The sequence below is a fragment of the Streptopelia decaocto genome (assembly GCF_964273445.1).
Source record: "Streptopelia decaocto genome assembly, chromosome: 1".
In the NCBI taxonomy this organism is placed as follows: Eukaryota; Metazoa; Chordata; class Aves; order Columbiformes; family Columbidae; genus Streptopelia; species Streptopelia decaocto.
The window spans coordinates 61,756,213-61,774,563 of NC_138663.1; the positions used below are offsets into that span (position 1 = coordinate 61,756,213).

General features: G+C 44.5%; 1 protein-coding gene across 6 annotated transcripts in view; it reads left to right on the forward strand.

The window, feature by feature from the left end:
• Positions 1-18,351, forward strand: part of DENND2A (DENN domain containing 2A) — a 65,573-nt gene that overhangs the window by 1,613 nt on the left and 45,609 nt on the right. Inside the window, exon 2 of one of the 6 annotated variants that reach the window (XM_082045488.1) lies at positions 3,586-3,699. The exons of 4 other annotated variants lie outside the window; for them this stretch is intronic. The gene's annotated coding sequence lies outside the window, so the exon portion shown is untranslated. Of the gene's footprint in view, positions 1-3,337; positions 3,359-3,585; positions 3,700-18,351 lie in introns of those variants that run through there. One more of the 6 variants, XM_082045490.1, reaches the window with a different exon arrangement.

Genomic DNA, 18,351 nt, shown 5'->3' on the forward strand with positions numbered 1-18,351 from the left:
CTGAACCACCAGAAAGGGAGTCGTTACTGCATCCTGCCAGAGGAAAGGAATGCATTTCCTCGACCCTTGTGTTATATTCTGAATTGCTGTTGTCAGGGTAGTGTTTGTGGGGTTTGGTGATTTTCGTTGTTGTTGTTTTGTTTAGTTGGGTTTTTAAAATAATCCAAACAGTGTTTTACCATGTGAGAATGGGTATCTACCATGTTGGGACAGACTTAGAAACAGCTGAAAACTCTTAAATATGGAAATGAGACAAAAGCCACAGGATTTCCCAGGGTAATACAGCATCTCTTTGAGAAACGGAAGAGAACACACTTGAAAACAAAGGGCGCTGGAGCGACCCGGGATGTAGAAAGCAGGCTGAAGATTTATGGCTCATCTGGGACCTCTCTTTGCCTCTGGGTGAGAAGGTTGTGTGCTGAAGCTCAGGCTGGCCTTTGGCACATCCCCGTCCACGCAGAAGTTGCTCCCTGTTCATCAGCTCAGATCCCTGAGCATGATCTTCCTTGTAGACCACAAGTGCAAGTGGAGCGTCTGGAAGTTCTGCTTTCAGTAGTGTCCCCAGCTCGCTGCCTTGGGAAATCTTTTAGGACATTTTGTCTGCAGAGACAACCACATGATACTTGCTGTTCTCCAAAACAAGAAGGGCATTTAGATCCTTTGTCAAGCACTTACATTATGCTTGTCTTTCTCCCATGCCTGGTGTATTTACATGTTAGAAATGTTCATTTTGACAAGGAGATTATAAATAAAGACCACATAAGTTGCAAGGCTGTGGTTTTCCAAGATAATCTTAATTCAGTAGGAGCTTTGCCACTAAATTCTTATGAATATCAGCTGTAATAACTAATTAATATGGACAGCAATTAAACCTCTGTTTTGCTGGGTGGTCTAGAAGCACAGAGGCAAATGCAATCCTTGCCCCAAATTTAAGAGGTTTGACAATGAGATCTTCATGTGTTAGAGACAGACTGTTAAACATGGGGAGATACTGGACATTTCAGAGGTGCCTGATAAGTGTCATTTTCTTTTGGATCCCCCTGAAAACATCATCCAAGGCAACTGGTTCTCTCTTTCTTTTGTGGCACCTGACATTTATTTCCTGACTGGAACTGTGCTGAAGCTGCCCCTTCCTAAGTGGAGGCCAGACCAAGGGGAGAAAAGGCTCTGTAATGCACTATTAAGCCCATGAGAGTGGAGAAGAACTTCTCTTAAGCTCTTATTGAGGCTGGTTAATTTTGATGATCAGCTTTCTTAAGCATCCAGAGCTGGGGTATAAGCTCTTTAGGGAAGCATTTTTTAGCGGAAGGATTTAAGTACTAGTGGCTGATATGTCTATTGGCAGGATCCCAAGAGCTGGCTGGAAGAGGCCTCTGCTATGAGGGAAATGCTGAAATAGGACTTTTAATGAACTTGCATAGCTCTTCCTTAAGGACTGAGAAGGCTCTCCGCAGGGAAGAAGGGAGTGCGATGCAGCTAGAAAGAAATACTTTGTTATGTTCAAGTTCTGATAGTGAATGAGTGAGCCCAGTTTTACCTATATACAGATCAAATAACTTGTATCTGAGAGGTACCCATCTGTAAGCACTGTTTTACCCAGGCAAGGCTGGAGGAGGGACAGTGTTTTCTTGATTGTAGTTCTGAAGAACAATGGAGAGGACAGCAGCACGCTTATTTTGCTTATGGGATTTTTCTCCGATTTTCACCTCTAAGCAGCTTTACCAGCTACTGGAAATGAAAGCGAAGGCTTAAATGTGTGAATATGCATGCTGTTTGGTGATGGTTTCAGCCCAGGTTTTAGCAGAGACCGCTTTCATTCTCAGTGTCTGTGCTCAGCCTGTGTACACCATAAGACTGAACTCCAGACTCCCAGCTTTGTGAAGGCTGTGCTTTTGAAACGCAGGCTTCCACAACACCCTTGGATGATCTTGAGGCTGGGTGCCTAAGACAAAGAGGCTAGAGTCGCTGGAGCTGCTGACCTGCTGCAGCCTGGGATTTCAACTGAGGGCCGTGTCCTTCGTGGAAACCTGGCAGAGAACAGGCTGAGGACCAGTTCAAGATCTCTGTTGTCGGTGTGGCACTAGAAGGCATCATCACTATCTTACATAAGTAAATCTTTAAGGTCCCGTAAGTCAGTCCTATTCAAGATCTGTTCTAGCCTTTACATGGTTCACTACCTAACTGGGCCAAGGTACTCCGTGTCTACAGACACAGGACTGATGAGCTGAAAGTCGTAAGTCTGCAGTCTGGTTCCTGATCGAAGCAGTGGATCCTTGCCTGCTGCTTATGCAAGTCGTTAGAAGTCTTCCTTGTAAGAAGTTTGAAACACTAGGACTCCTTCCTTCAATGTAGACAATGTCTATTGAGAACCTTGTTTCTGTCTTTTCTGCAAATAGTACTGTTCCATGGTAAAGCCGAGGGGAAGTCAACCATAGTTGAGAAGATAGAAGCTTGAAACAGTAATGTCCTGCTGGAACAAATGCTGCAAGTGCTGTTATAATCTCCATCCTTTCAGTGCTTCTTCCCCTCCCGAGGTTAGGGAAACCAGCTGCACCTGGCACACTGTTAGTTCCAGGGATTTAGCAGGGCAGATTCAATAGTTACAGTGGTGATTAAAGGTCAGTTTTTACAAATTAAACTTGTTAGAAGCTAGTATATCACTGAGGCCTTTTCCTACCTTTTGGACAAGCTCATCATCCCACTGCTGACAGATTTGCTTGGAGTCTTTTGGTTTTCTTTGTTAAAACATTTCTGCAAATGAGAATTCGGCTTGAATGTTACCTGTTGTCTTTATGTGCTGTTACACTTGTCCTTGGCTGAACGTGAGATATGTCTGTGCTGGCCATCTGATGAGCAGCTCATGGGCGGTTGAGGTAAAGCCTGGGGTTGCTCATCGGGAGCAGGGAAGGCCATGAGAGGCAGCAGTTGCCCTGTGGCCAGGCTGCAACCAAAGCTCTCTCTCAGGCTTGTGCTCCTCGGCTGGGAACTGGCAGTGTTTCTGTGATGAAAGGGAGCAGAAGATGGCTTTTCCTGAGCACTGCCTTTGCCCATACATGTGTTGGCCCAGAGCCAGGATGGAAAAACTCTGTCCTCATGAGCAGAGAGAGAGAGAGATGGGAGGGGCGAGAGATGGAGAGGGGCCCAGAAGCAGAGGGAGTTTAAAATAAAAACACCAGCCCACGCAGAGAAAAACCTCTTAACAGATGGGCCTGGCTGTCCCCCCGGGTTCTTCACACAGTTGGCTTCATGTGCAGCACTGATGAAGTCTCATCTGGGAGTGTGGGTATGGGGCATGGATCGTTTTGAGATACGTGATGGAAAATCAGAGTGAAAAGGCAAAAGGAGGGAAACCAGGCAGGTAAGTTAGCTGTTCTTCGGCTCTATCTGTGGTGCCTGAAGTGGGGTTTGTGGGCTGCTGCTGGTGCTATTCCACTGATAAGGCAGATGCTGCTGCATGAGCTGTTGGAGGAGCATTAATTTGTTTCCATTTGTGGCATCCTTTAACTGCGGCAAGTCTTGTCTCCTCCGTAAAATAGTATTGCTAATGCTGATGGAGGTTTATTTCACTGGTCTTGTTCATTCCAGCCCTTTTACAGCAGAGATCTATTGATCTGGATTGAGACTAGCGTTAAGATAGATTCTGCAAGAGGATGCTGGCAGCTGTATTTTCCTATGTCCAGCTCTTCATTAGGTACTATGGTAAGTAATCAGATTTTCTGAATAGTTCAGCATATGGGGTGCTGACCTGGCTTGGAAGTCTTGCCTTGGTTAGATCTCTGTGCAGGAGACTGTGCCTGGCAGAAAATCTGGTCTTAGAGAAGCAATCAGAAATGCTTGGCTCTGAGGTTGTTTGAAAATCTGGTGCAGACACTTAAAATATTGAGAGAGGATGATGGTTAGGGGCAGCTCAAGTGGGGAAAGGTGCCACCTCATTTGGAAGTGGACAAAAGAGTTCTGGGTGGGACCCTGCCAGGCACTGAGGCTCCTGATCTTGCAGATCCCTGAGAGCAGATGGCTCCTGACCAAGTTCAGGCATGTAAGTTGTGTCTTCAGAAACTTAGTGGGGACTCTGGCAGTCCGCCAGAGAGACTGTTTCAGGGGGCAAGGACTTATTGCTCTTTGTAACAAGAATAATTTTAAATGGCTAGATGCTGTGTGCTTTAATTAAATCTCCCTTTGGGAATAAAAGTGGTGAAGTGTTTCTGTGATCCCGCTACACCTAAATATTCTCTACAGTACCTCCAGTTTGGCAAATCATTTAAGCAGACGTGTAGGTCTAAGAGCATGCTTAAATCTACCCAGCAGAGCACTGTGGCTCCCAGTGCAGTACATCACTCCCGCTCAGGGAAGTGTGGACTGGACTTCATGCGAACTAATTGAAGATAGTGGGCTTTGAGCGTAGGCTTAAAATTAAACACCTGCTTAGGTGTTTTCCTCATCACAAGTGGTCTCTCACACAGCCAGTTGTATTCGGTAGGATTATTTTATATTGGCAATGTCCTTGAACATTGCTTTCCTCTTAATATCCTGCGAGACTTCTTGCCAAGTTCTTGCTGACAAGCCGTGTTACTGTGAGCCCGTTCAGGTGAGATGCTGTCACAGCCCTGGTATTTTGCTAGTATTGTGAATAGGCACGCATATGTCAGTGATTAAATCAGCCCATCAGGGTGTCATCTGGAGAGAAACAATCGCTGAGCTTGCTTTGCAGGCAGGGGGAGGATGAGATCCCCCTCTGTATTTTTTGCTGAAAACTTTTCCCCTCTGCAGATGTGCAGCTGCTGAAGCTCTTTGCCAAAAGCCGGCCGTGACTTACAGAGCTGGGGAAAGTGCACACATCTGTTTGCAGAGGAGAGCAGTGAAGGGGCTCAGGTCTACTGTCTCATGGGATTATGTTCTTGTGATAGATAGCGCTCACTGTCATGAAGGGAAATGGCGAATTTCACAGGGCACCGTGAGGGCACTTCATAATATGAGTTTGCTTGCCACTGTCAGCCAAACTCTACCTTGCTAAATTAAAAAGGAAATACCTCCTAGAGACTTTTCAGACTATTGGAGCTTTTTCTTTAAAAACATTAAGCTCCCTGCACACACACCCCGAAGATAGGTATGTTTTCCACATACAAAAATACAATGTGTTTCAGCTGTGAAGCATGCTGTGAATATAGGCTTCAAGTGTTCTTCTGGGAAACAAGCAAGTCTTGGGTTATCCAGAGCTCAGAGCGGCATAGTAGCAAATGGAAATAAATACCTCTTACTAAAATCAAGAAGAGTAGAGTGTCTTCTCCAGCACATGTAGCACTTCAGAAATCAACATCTGGCCAAAAACAGATCCTGAAGCATCCTCCACGGTCTGTTGAAGTTCATGGGAGCTTTTCCATTAATTCAGGGAGCCTGAGATCAGGCTGTAATTGAGAATCTGTCTTTCCCTGCTTTGACATGCAAGGCTATATGTGCAGCAATCCGTAGCCAAATTCTGCAAGAGAATATTTTACTGAAAAGAGATGTGTAAGGTATTGAGCTTTTTCCAGATGATGTAGGAAGCCCTTATCTAGCTGGCTGCCATTTTTTCAGCTTTGTCAAACTCTGTGAGAGGCCCGAGAGGTTTCCTACTGGGAAACCAACATGTTGTATCTGATTTTTGCATCAGATTTCTGTCTCTGTCCCCCAAGGTCGTGATGAGTGACCCCAAACTGAAGTTTTGCCATGGTGTCACCTCTTACATAGAACAGTCCTGTACTTGTGTTGGTGAAGGACACTGAAGGCTGTTGCCACTTGGTCCATGCTAAAGTTTGCCCCATCGGTATCCTCTTGTTTGCACAGCAGGAAACTTTCCTTGTAGGATGATTTAGTGTATACAAATTCAGTGGGAAACCGAGGTTTCTCCTTTTAAATTCCTAAATTCCTCCACTAGTCAGAGAAAAAAAGCTTTTGGGTGTGTTTCAAGGAAAAATAGGATTGCCTTTAAAAGGAACAAATTTCCTAAAATGTTGTCAGAATTTGATGAGGTGCATTTTTTTTAAAGCTAGCTTGTTTGACATGCAATATATTGCTTCATGTCCTGCTTGCTGAATATGTGTTTGCATGGGGTTAAATGATTTTTCTGTTCCAAAGGAATCTGGAAGCATTATCAGAAACACAGGCTGTGCCCTGTCAGAGCACTGGAGGACTTCATCTCTTACCAGCAATCACTGCAGGAATAAAAATTCTAACTTTTTGGTTGTTCAAACCAAACTATTCACATACACTCATCCCAGCCCCTCTGCTCATTCATGCTCAAGGCAGCCTTCCATTAGATTTTTATTATGATGATTATTAGTAGTATAGAATAGAACAGTTCAGTAGGAAAGGACCTATAACAATCATCTAGTCAAACTGCTTAACCACTTCAGGGCTGATCAAAAGTTGAACCATGTTATTAAGGGCATTGTCCACATCCCTCTTAACCACTGACAGGCTTAGAGCATCAACCACCTCTCTAGGAAGCCTGTTCTAGTGTTTGACCACCCTCTCAGCAGAGAAATGCTTCCTAATGCCCAGTGTAAACCTGGCATTGAGCCATCCCCATGCATCCTGTCACTGGGTACCAGGGAGAAGAGCTCAGCACCTCCCTCTCCCCCACCTCAGGGTGGGGGAAACTGTAGAGGGCCCTGAGGTCACCCCTCCACCTCTTTTTCTCCAAACTAGACTGGGCCCCAAAGTCCTCAGCTGCCCCTCATAAGGCATGCCTGACAGCCCTTTCACCAGCTTTGTTGCCCTCCTCTGGATGCATTCAATAGCAGAATTTTATTTTTAATTCAAGCTCCTGGTAAAGATCCACTATTTGAAAAACCAACCCTGACCTTGGGTTAGATGGATTTTTCTTTCTACTTGTAAGTAAAAGGACATTTTCAAAAAAACATGGGAATAGGTAATCACCACTCTTTCTTTTTTCCTGAAGGACTTAAGAAGGTCAGCTGTCTCTTGGTCTCTGTTGCACATGTAGCTTTTTTTTTTTTTTTTAAACTTGTGAACGCTGTTTTGCAATAGAGGAGATTTTGGTATGACTTGCCATGAAATCCTTGAATGCAGAATTAAGCAAAAGATTGTATAATGCAACTTTTCTTAATCAGTCACTTCACAGAGTCAGCACAACTTGGTGATGCACTGATGAAGCACAATGAGCTGTATGTGGATGAGATCACCAGAAACACAAGGTGGTGTCAGCTGTTGTCGCTCCATTAGCTTTAGCTGAGCAATGACCTGGAAGGGAGGCTCGGGGCTTTTTGGTGCTTTGAAGGAAAATTTATGGCATTCCTTTTTCAGTTTTGTGGTTGCATAAAAAAATATAGAAATAAATATTTGGAGAAAGGTGGCAGGGTAGCCCCATGTCTTCCCTCTCCTGCTTTTTTCTCTTCAAAAAAATATTTTTTTTATATATATATATATGCACCCCCCCCCCCATATATATATATGGAGGAAAGAAGGGGAAAGGTTTAGAGTACATACCCCCAATCTAGCTAAATTTTGGTGGGAAATGTCATTTCAAAATAAATAACCTAATTCTTGGATGCTTCCTTCAGATTAGATCAAATATTTTCTTGAAAGTATCTCGTGGTTTTTGGGTTTTGGTTGGGGTTTGTTTGTTTGTTTTTTTTTGGCATGTTGAATTTAGGTTGAAATTGGCAAAAACTGTTTCAGTTGATCAGAAACCACAAGTAATTTCCTCAACTCAAACCTGTTTGTGATTTATGCAAACTGAATTGCTGAGACCATGCGACTGTATTTCAGTTATGTGAGCAGGATGCACCTCGCCCAGATAAATTAGTTTCTGGACCCTTTCTGTGAAGTAAGAGAAACAGGCATTTTTACAGTACAGTTCAGAATTTGTGAGATGCCTGCTTTGGGAAGTGAGAGTACTTCTAGAGCACACATTACCTCTTGTGAGTATTAAAGAGACTACAAAAGTAGCTCACATGTGGATATCAAGAATTAGTTGAGATGGATCTGGCCATTGTTCTAGTTTAATTCCTGCATAGAAAATTCTGTTAATCTCAGGTATCCACGAGCATATTCGCCATGTAAACTGCTTACTCTTATCTTAGTGCACGATATTTTGAAAAGTCAGTATTGCCAAACATCAGACCAGAGGTAGGACTGATTTCTTATTCATCACCATTTTTACCTGTCATCAAAAGTGAGATTTGAGTGAAGAAAGTCTAAAGAAAAGTGTTTCCTTAGTTTTATATGATAACTATTTACAACACAATACATCTCTAACATTCCTTTTGCTTGGGAAGGCATATAAGCAAAAATAACTTACTTCTAACCTATTTCTAGTATCAACATTTCTTCTCTGTGTTATTTTTCTTTTAAATATGAGTGCAGCAAACCCACTTGGAGAAATGGATAACAGATTTTTATTAAATAAATGCTATGCAATCTGAATATTTGAGTTATTACATGTGAAAGAGAGGGGAAGAAGAATGCCCACTTGCATGTCAAACATTTTTCTTACCAACCCAGGGGTAAATCAAGTGTAGCATTACTTAAGCTCTTCTTGAGCCTCTTCTTGTTGAAAACGTTTGGGGAGTTTCCCCTAAAAGATCAAGTTTAGGTTTAGTTTGCCAGTAATGTCTGTAGACATTCTCTTTTCAAGAAAGAAAAATCTGGTTGTTTTGAAAAGATCCACTGTGTTTAGCCACGGATACTTGAAGCAACACAGTGCAGCTTCTACCTTTGCATAGAAGAGGTGGCTCTGGTGAGGCCTATCTGTCCAACTGGCCTGTTCCCAGGATGTCTGATCTAGAGAATATGGGCATTTGTTGTCATCACCATCTTCTGCGGGGAGAAAAACATCTATGGAGAGCCTTTCCTGAGTTGGACCTTCAGATCTGGGTGTGTAATACTGACATTTTGGGGGCAGGGTGATGGAAACTTCACAGAGGAACCTGTATATCGCTGGGGTGTTGTACTGGGAGGGTCGTTTGTCTCTGAGCGCTGGTCATCTGCTGGGGGAGACCTCATTGCTCACTCTGCAGGAAACTTTTGTAATCTTTAACACCACCTGAAAACTTAAGTCTTGTCCCCTCAGGAAAGACTTTTTGGGCTTGAGCTGAGGGGGCTCTGCTTGAGTTTCTGTGGACCTGTGTTGGTGAGGAGCAGAAATGAGGTGAATTTGGGAAGTTGTGGGTGAAATGCAAGCTGCAGCGAAATCACTCAAGTCAAATCAGTAGTTCCAGTAGAGCTAGGATTTTGCCTCGTGTTAGACTGGAAATGAGATGTTTATGAGCATTTAAGATGAAAGGGGATGATGTTTATTGAATTGTTCAGGGGACAGGGGCTTCCGCCAAGGGTTTGACTCCAGAAGATTCCTACTTCGATATTTTGTTCTGTGTCCTGTAAAATGCACCCCTGTGAAATGCATTCAGTGCTGGCCGCTTTGTAGTAATGATTTTTTCCTGTGCACAATAAACAGTATCGGGGCCCAGTCCAGGACAACATTCAAACATCTGGGTGGAGTATGCCCTTGTGGTTACCATAGAATACAAGACTTGGATCCACGTTCTCCGGGTTGGAAGGTTCTGCAACAATAGCTCTGCTTCGGTTGTGAGACAAGGGCCTAATAGAGGAAACTGTACATGGGTGCTCTGCTTCTGCTCCATTATTGAACAGTTTGATGGATGTGAAAAGAAGCGAATAAGGCAAATTAAAGCCCTCTAGAGTATGTATTGCCTTTAGTACATCCCTTGGAAGAGAATAGCGAGCAATATATGCCTGTTTGATGACTCCAGTTTCTAGGTTTTCTGCCACGAGAAACCCAAAGAAATGTTTCAGCAAAGAAAAAAAAACAAATCTCCAAAATAGATGGTTTCAGTATTTCTCTGTTTTGTTTTGGTTTTTAATTTAGTTGTGAAATAACTTTAAGCTTTCAAAAAAATTTGTACTGTGTTCTATCTGAAAGCGGAACAAATTTGGGAAGAAAATATTTTCTTTTTCTAATACTGAGAATTTACAGCACTCACCAGTGTTTGCCAAGACAGTCTTATTGGTGGATTCATGGCCTCCCTAATTGCTTCCACTGAACTGCTGAAGTTTGTTAAATGCTACAGAATTACTAGGGACAAAAGACTATGGAAGTGTGATCTCAGAATGGTTGGGGTTGGAAGGGACCTCTGGAGATCATCCAGTCCAACCCACCTGCTAAAGCAGGTTCACCCAGAGCAGATCACACAGGAATGTGTCCAGGTGTGTTTTGAATGTCTCCCAAGAAGGAGATTCCACAACCTCGCTGGGCAGCCTGTTCCAGTGCTCTGGCACCCTCAAAGTAAAGAAGTTTCTCCTCATATTCAGATAGAACCTTCTGTGTTTCAGTCTGTGCCCATTGCCCCTCATCCTGTCACTGGGCACCACTGAAAGGAGTCTGGTCCCATCCTCTTGATACCTACCCTTGAGATATTTACAAGCATTGATAAGATCCCCTCTCAGTCTTCTCCAGGCTGAACAGACCCAGGTCTCTCAGTCTTTCCTCGTAAGAAAGATGCTCCAGACCACTAATCATCCTTGTAGCCCTCCACTGGGCTCTCTCCAGTAATTCCTTATCCTTCTTAAACTGGGGAGCCTAGAACTGGATGCAGTTCTCCAGATGTGGCCTCACCAAGGCAGAATAGACAGGGAGGATAACCTCCCTCAGCCTACTGGTCACACTCTTCTAAATGAACTACAGGATACCATTGGTCTTCTTGGCCACAAGGGGACTTTGCTGGTTCATGGTCAACCTGTTGTCCTCCAGGACTTCCAGGTCCTTCTCTACAGTGTTGCTTTCCAACAGGTCCATTCCTAATCTGTACTGGCACCTGGGGTTATGCCTCCCCAGGTGCAGGACCCTACAATTGCCCTTGCTGAATTTCATCAGTTTTTTCTCTGCCAAGTCCTACAGCCTGTCCAGGTCTTGCTGAATGGCAACACAGGTTTCTGGTGTATCAACCCTTCCTCTCAGTTTGGTATCACTAGCAAGCTTGCTGAGGGTGTACTGAGTCTCTTCATCCAGGTCGTCGATGAACAGGTTGAACAGGACTGAACCCAGTAATGACCCCATGGAACACCACTGGCTACAGGCCTCTAACCAGACTTTGCACCATTGATAACAAACCTCTGAGCTCTGCCATCCAGCCAGTTCATGATCCATCTCACCGTGCATTCATCCAGCCCCCACTTCTTCAGCTTGCCTATGACGAGGTTGTGAGAGACAGTGTCAAAAGCCTTGCTGAGTCAAGGTAGACAATGTCGACTGCTCTTCCCTTGTCTACCCAGACAGTCATACTGTCACAGAAGGCTACCAGTTAGGGGTAGCATAATTGTATATCTTGTTTTAGCAGCCATTTTTTGCTGCTTGCTTGCTGATCAGTTGGTAAAAGGCAAAAAAATACCTCTTGGGGAAGCAAAGGCATGTAGTAATAGTATTTTGAAAGCGATTTTTTTTTTTTTGCAGTTTTATGGTTGGTTTGTTTGTTGTGTTTTCCATGGATAAAATGAGAGTGAATCTCTCTCTTACAGTAATCATAACCTATGATACCCTTTTTTACAGGTTATCATAGAATAATCCATGTTGGAAGGGATTGCTAGAGGTCTTTACTCCAACCTCCTGCTCAAAGAGATTTAGATCTGAGTACAGAGCATTTCCAGTTGATTCTTGTAAACCTCCAGCAATGTTTCAGGGCCATTCCAGAGCTGTATTACACTCAAGTGAAAAAAGAAAATTTACTCATATTAAGTCTCTACATTGTTTGCACTTGTTCACATTGTCTCTCATCCATTCAAGAGAGAAGCATCCAAGAAAGCAGCTTCAGGTCACACACTGTGCTGCACCGATGGTTTTGTTTTTACAAAAAGTCATGACAGAATGTGGAAACCTGAGTCTTGTTTTCTGAAAGGGACTGGGATGTATGGGTGACAGTCCAGATCTGACTTGGACGTGCTTAGGTGCAGAGCGTCACCAAGTCAGTCTGTCCATCTCCAGAGCTGCCAGCACACGAGGAAGCTCTTCAGACCATGTCTGGATTAATAGGTTCTTCCGGAAGTACCTTTTTTAGAGCTGTGACCTGTTACCTCAGACATCTCCCATATTAACAAGTCCTGCAGCTCCATGGAACTGGATCTGGCACCTGGTAAGTGCCAGAGTTTGCAATATGTGTAGACGCATGAAGGCGCAGGCAGGTATTTTCTCAGTTTTACCAGCAATACCAAGACAAAGTCTCCCCTTGCAACCAGTGAAAAAAAGAACGAGTGCTCACTATTGTTTAAAAATGTTAGCTGCTTTTACTTTTGTTTAAAAAAAAAAAAAAAGAATCTGACCCTCAACGGTTTTGAAAATGGGTCTTAAACTTCAAAGTTGTGTGGTCACTTCTGAAAATTTTACCTTTCCTGATTTCTTCAGGGCTTTTCTGTCACCAAAGAGGCAGAAGAATGTGCTACCAAGCTGCCGTGGTGTTGTGCCAGAATTTTTGCCTGATGGTACCAGAAGGTCAGATCTTTTTTTCCCCTCCTGTTAAATATTTTTCTTTTATAGTCAGAAGTGGCAACAAAGCCCGTAGGGGAGACTATTCATGGTCATAAGCAGTAGACTTGCTCCTCACATTCCACCCTCATCTCGTGGGTCAGGAAGCCAAAGAGCAAAGGATCCTTGCCCAAGCTGTTTAGCGTTTGGATTGCTAAATGCCTGCTTACTGAGAGAGGTGGGGGCAGCTGAGCAACCCAGTGATATGAGGTGATTTTGTGTTACTTTCTTGTCCAGGGGTGCCAATGTCAGAGCAGGAGGAAACCCGTGTGTTTCCCCAGGCCTTTGCCCTCCTGACACACTCTTCTGCCGAGCCCCTTTATCGGTTCCTGCGCTCGGGATCACCCTGGGAGGGATAGAGTATTGAACTGCACGTGAGAGTGAAAGGCCAGACAAGGAAGAGTGATTTTTTTTCCCCAGGATTTGGGGTTTTGGTTAGGGTTGTTTTTTTTTTCCACATTTATTGGCCGTGAGTGCGATGACCGCTTAACCGCATGGCCTGGGCTGGCTGCCTCCCCCACGCTTCCTCTCCCTGGCAGAGCACAGGCGCTCAGATTTCCTCCCAGCGCGGGCGGATGGCGGCTCCCGGCTACATTCCTTTTAGCACAAAAGAAAAGGAAAAACTGCTCTCCATGCGGGCAGATGGCCGACTGTTTCCTGGCAGCTCCGCTCCAGTGTCCTTTTTCCTATTGTCCTGACAAGCATACATGCACGCACACACCCACAGAGAGCAGCTTTCCTCCTGGAAAAAACAAACAAATGCAAGCCCTCTTCGCAAAGGTTTTTCTTCTTTGGAACTATGTGGGTTTCTTCCTCGTGATGAGTAAATCTGGCTGGTCGTGTGCTGCCTGACCCTGCGCTCTGCTGAGAAAGGTTGAACAAGGGGATGGTGTGCTGTGCTGTGGTTGAAAGATTTCAATAAGAAGTAAGATCTGCAATAAGCAGATTCTGTATTTGTGATGGCCAAGTTATGTGGGAGAGTGAGGGTGGGAGGAAAGAGGAGGTTGAGCAAGGCCAGGGGGAAGGAAGGTCTCCAGAACCAAAAAGCAATCTACAGGTGACTTTCTGCTGGAGCTTGGAAGGTGACGTTTAATAGAGACAGACTGTAGCAGCAGTTCATGGGCTTGGAGCTGATACAGGAAGGTCTCTTGGAGCACACAGCTACCAGAGCTCTGCAGATGGTGCCCCAAGGTTGTGGTGATAGACACTTCAGGAAGCTGTGTGATAAATCCTCATCAGGAGGGGCAGGAGTCAGCATCCTGCAGGGTGAAGGCCACCGAAGGAGAGATTTGCTGAGGCTCCATTTGTCTTCCCTGATGATAACTTATTTTGGATGAAGTTGAGGTTCTTCATTTTAATGCTCTCATTTCCTTTCTGAACGTGAGACAGTTTGTCTTTTTGCCAGGAAACTCTTTGCAGAGTTGCTCCTCAAAGGGACCTCTTTGGGTCCCATTTATGCTAGAACAGCAGACATTATCTTACCACATCGAAAACAAGTTCTAGTGTGGCTTATGAGCTGAACACTGTATTTTAGTGACAGGTTGTTTCGTAGGCTGTCAAATGTTTGGGTTTCTTATAAACATAATAATACCAACCCTGAATTCTTTCCCATTCTTGTTACACTAGAGGTGATTTGCTGTTGTGGTAGGACTGGTGTATTTGTAACACAGCATTCCTATCAAAGGAGAGAAATTATCTACACCAGTTGGCTACACTGGTAGAAAGGCATATTTGCCAATGTGGTTTTGTTTTTGTTGGGGACTGAAGCCAGTTCCACTGCATCTGCTAGGAATCCTCCCTCTCAGTGTGGCTGATAGACGATTCTGCTGGCAAATGCGTGCTCATGTAAATTTGGTCCATATTTCTTTTGTGTTATTCCATATTGACTACAGTTGTCTTGCATGTGTGTCGTTTCAAAGCCAAAGAAAACAGGTATGAAATGCTGGTTCCACTGATGTCATCTGAAAGCTCGTGTTCATTTCAGTAACACGGGATTCACCACTGATGTCTTCTTGAGCGTTGACTTCAAGTAACTGGATTTTCATTTATTAGGCTGCAAACCATAAGTAAATATTATTACACTTTTAAAGGGGCTGTGCAACCCCACTGTGTGCACACATGGGCTAATGTAAGATCTAAAACACAAGGAGATGATCTAGCATTGCCAAGAACCGTCACAGAAGAGCTGTCCTTTACTCCTGCCTTCACTTCCCAGGGTCTTGGTTTTCTTCATCTGGAATTATATATTTTAATCTTTTGTTCATTGCTTCCTTGTAGAAAACTTAGCCTGAAACATGTCATTCCACTAAACATTGTAATTAGACCTCATTTCAGCAGCCAGATTGGGAAATAATGGATCTTTCTTTTCCTTTGCATGTGATTTTTTCTTAGTATTTGTTAACTTACCTGCAGGAGTGAAGACTCATCATGTCTCTAAGTAGCAATACAAACCATACTTGCCACCACAAGGAATAACAGTATCTACTGTCTGTATGTGCAGGACTTAATCTGTGCTTGTGAGCAGTGAATTAGAAAAAGAGCATTGGTGTTTTGTTTGACATGACCATGTAACATCCCACCACTAACTCTGTGTTTTGTAGCTGAGGGTGTGGTTGCCTGAAGGAAACTGGAGGGATGTCGGAATACCCTTTGAGTTGTTGAGCTTTTTTTTTCCTGTTTGTTATGTGTTTGGAGGGAGGAACAAAGGGAAAATAAGACAATGGGAAATTTGGGACAAGCCTAATAATAGTGGGTGCAACGAGACCCACCTTTAACAGGAGACAATTCACATTGTGAGACGCTGTTTTCAATTTCTGTCTTCAGGTCATTTTATTGTTTGTTTCAGTCTGCAGTTTTCCATGCTGAGCGTTGCCTCTGGCAAATTACTTTTGAAAGCCAAAATGTTTCAGCTGTTTAAAAGAGTGAAGCTGGGGAGAAAAACATGCTGTTTCCCCTGTGTTAGAAAGTACATCAGGCTTTTGTTTTGCTAAGGCTAGTCTTGTGCTTTAAAACAGAAGTGTTATATGCTGTTTGGATCAGGAATTTGTCCTTTGCCACTTCTGTGTCACCTCTACCTTAACTTTTCCAAGGCTCTGTGGGAAGAAAATTTCAGCTGGTACATGGTCAGCAGAGGTGTTTACTTTTAGTAGCTAAAATTTTCAGTACTTACCTTGTTCCTAAATGTGCTTTCTAGCTCCCTGTGCCAGGCAGGTAATGCTGGTATATCCCGTGGGGCTTGACCTACAGCCTTCAGCAAATGGGTGGTGGAGAGGAGATGTGAGTAGTTTCTCCAAGGGTCCAGCTGCTTTACTATAGAATAGGGATGGCCTAAGGATGCAATTGAGACTCAGGATGACCCACCAGTATTGGCCACAGCAGGTCCTGATGTCTCCCCTCTTCTCATTGCTGAGGATGAGCTTCTTCCCAAGCAGAGCCTGTTGCCAACCCAGTCCTAAGGCTGGTCCTGTCGTAAAGCCCCAAGCTGGGAGTTGTTTGTGGATGGATACATGCCAACTGCAGTTCAGAGCCAAAGGCTGGCCACCCAGCCAGCAGTACAGAGTAAGTTTCCAGGGTTTAGAGGGATCTCCTTGTAAAACTGCATAGGAACAGTGGGCTAAATTACCAGGAGTTTTTCTCCTGTGCCTTTGATTATTCCACTGGCAGCGTGGCAGAAGAGAGGCGGAAATGGCTTAATTTACTAGTATCTGGAAGAGGCAGAGCCTGGACTATGAAGGAAGGAAAAGAAAGATTCTCGGTCCTAGTCAAAGTCAATAATATGGACATAAAGATGCAGTCATTCTGCTTCTAAAGAAATAATTGCTGCACTATGCATGCACGGCTATGCAATGAGAGTGAGATGTGGCATCCACTCAGGGTATTGACAGTGGAAATGCACATATGGATTCCAATATATTCAACCTGTAAGTGTAGACAGTCTGCATAGGGCAAGAGTCTCAGATAAGTACTATGGACATACAGAAGCTGTATCCAGGAGTTTGGGATGTTTGGTAACCAGGAGAAAGCTGTAATGGATCTAAACCATGTGGAAATGTGCAAGCTCCTCAAGTTCTGCCCTGCAAGGTTGGGCAGAAAGCAGGTGCTCAAGCTAATCTGGTGTCAGGTGGCTTTACTTTGATGAGACTGGGCCTGGTGGCAGCTCAAAAAGGACTGGAAGCTCTAGGGAAGCAGTTTTTAAGGTAGTAGATTGACTGACGGAGGATTCTTGAGGCTGGAGGTGTGGAGGGAAGGTGGTTTATGCTGGAGCAAGGAGGTAGGACAGGATGGGTGAGGAAAACTGAGGCAGGGCTGAGAGCTGGGTAGATCTGGGAGAGCCCTTAGTTTGGGCAGGGAGGGGGAAGTCAGGGAAGGAAGAGTTTGCAGCTAAGAGCCATCGTAGAAAGTCCTGAGGATGAAAGGAAGGTATTTGGGCTAACTATGGGTAGAGAAGGATTGGCTAAGCAATGATTTGACAGGGCAAGTCTGGAAAGGGAGGCAATGCAGGGAAATGGTGATGGGGAGGGGCAGAGAAGGCCTGGCTGGGACAGCTGATAGTGAGTGGGAGGAACATGAGTTTAGCAGTGGGTGAGAAAACTGGTACTCGAAGAGTGACCTAGGAGAGTTAAACTTGGGCTGTCTGCGCAAAGGGAGACCTGGGAAGCAGGGACAGCTATTAAATAGGTGAGGAAGACCACATGTAACAAGATTCTAGTGGGAGCAGGTGAGAGGACAGAGGACAAACTTAAAAATAATGGTGTGCCCTACATAACCTGCTTCCTTCCAAAGCCTGGAATGGAGCGCATGGTTCCTGAAGGTCCCTGTGCCACTGGCAAGTGCATGCAAAACCCCTGGCAGAACATCTGTCCCATCCTCTTCCAGGAGCTCCTGCTGTTACAACCTATTCCACTAACTCAGGTGTCAGACTGTGTTGGAGCCAAAGCATCCAGCTGTCCTGGTGACTCCGTGCCATCCTACACCATGGGACTCCAGTGTGGTTTTCTTCCCTTTGCTTTTAAACCAAACCAGCCAAGCAAAAGCTGAAACTTGGTTTGTATTCTCTGAATGCAGTTTCTGTATTTGTGAAGCAGAGCACTCAGGAGCTGAGACGTGCCACATTTACGGTTGTCCATGCCGTTTCAGTTGTGCCTTCCACACGTGTGTGCTGCGGCAGTTGGGCTTGACTGGGAGGTCACAGTCGTCTGTTTGTCATGTCTGTGATCTCCTTCAGTGCAGCAGAAGGGGCCTGCTCTGGAAGTGGGTTGTGGTAGTGTAGCAAGCGAAATAGGTGCCTGCAAGGGTACCTTGTTTAATTTGGCAGGTGATGAAAGAGAAATGGCCAGGAACCTCCTCACCTGGCCTCCCCAGAGTTTGCCGTGATGTCGGACAAACCCTGAAAACTGAGTTTTTGCTGGCTGTAGCCAGCTGTGTGTTCCCTGGCTTGGGTGCCAGATGTAGGGCTGTGGGGCTGACCCCATGACTGCTCATTAAGTCATTGGGATTTGCAGTTGGAACAGTCTGAAAAGTCAAGGCTTGCTGATCCCTGTGTTAAGAGCAAATTTTAGTTTTGCCTGTAGTCTATGCAACCCATTCGCCATTTATATGGTTATATGGTGAGCAACAAATATCCTTGAAGGGAAGCAGTGAGGAGAAAACGAAATATTCAGTGACTCTGTCCCAGCAATATTTCATGCCTTCCCTTCCATATGCTTCAGTGCTCATCAGGTTTTCCATGGCAGGTGACTGATGTCACTATCTGAGCAGAAAACCTTTTCCTTTTCCCTCCTTTTATTTCTTTGCTGTTTTAGTGACTTGAACTAGCTAGC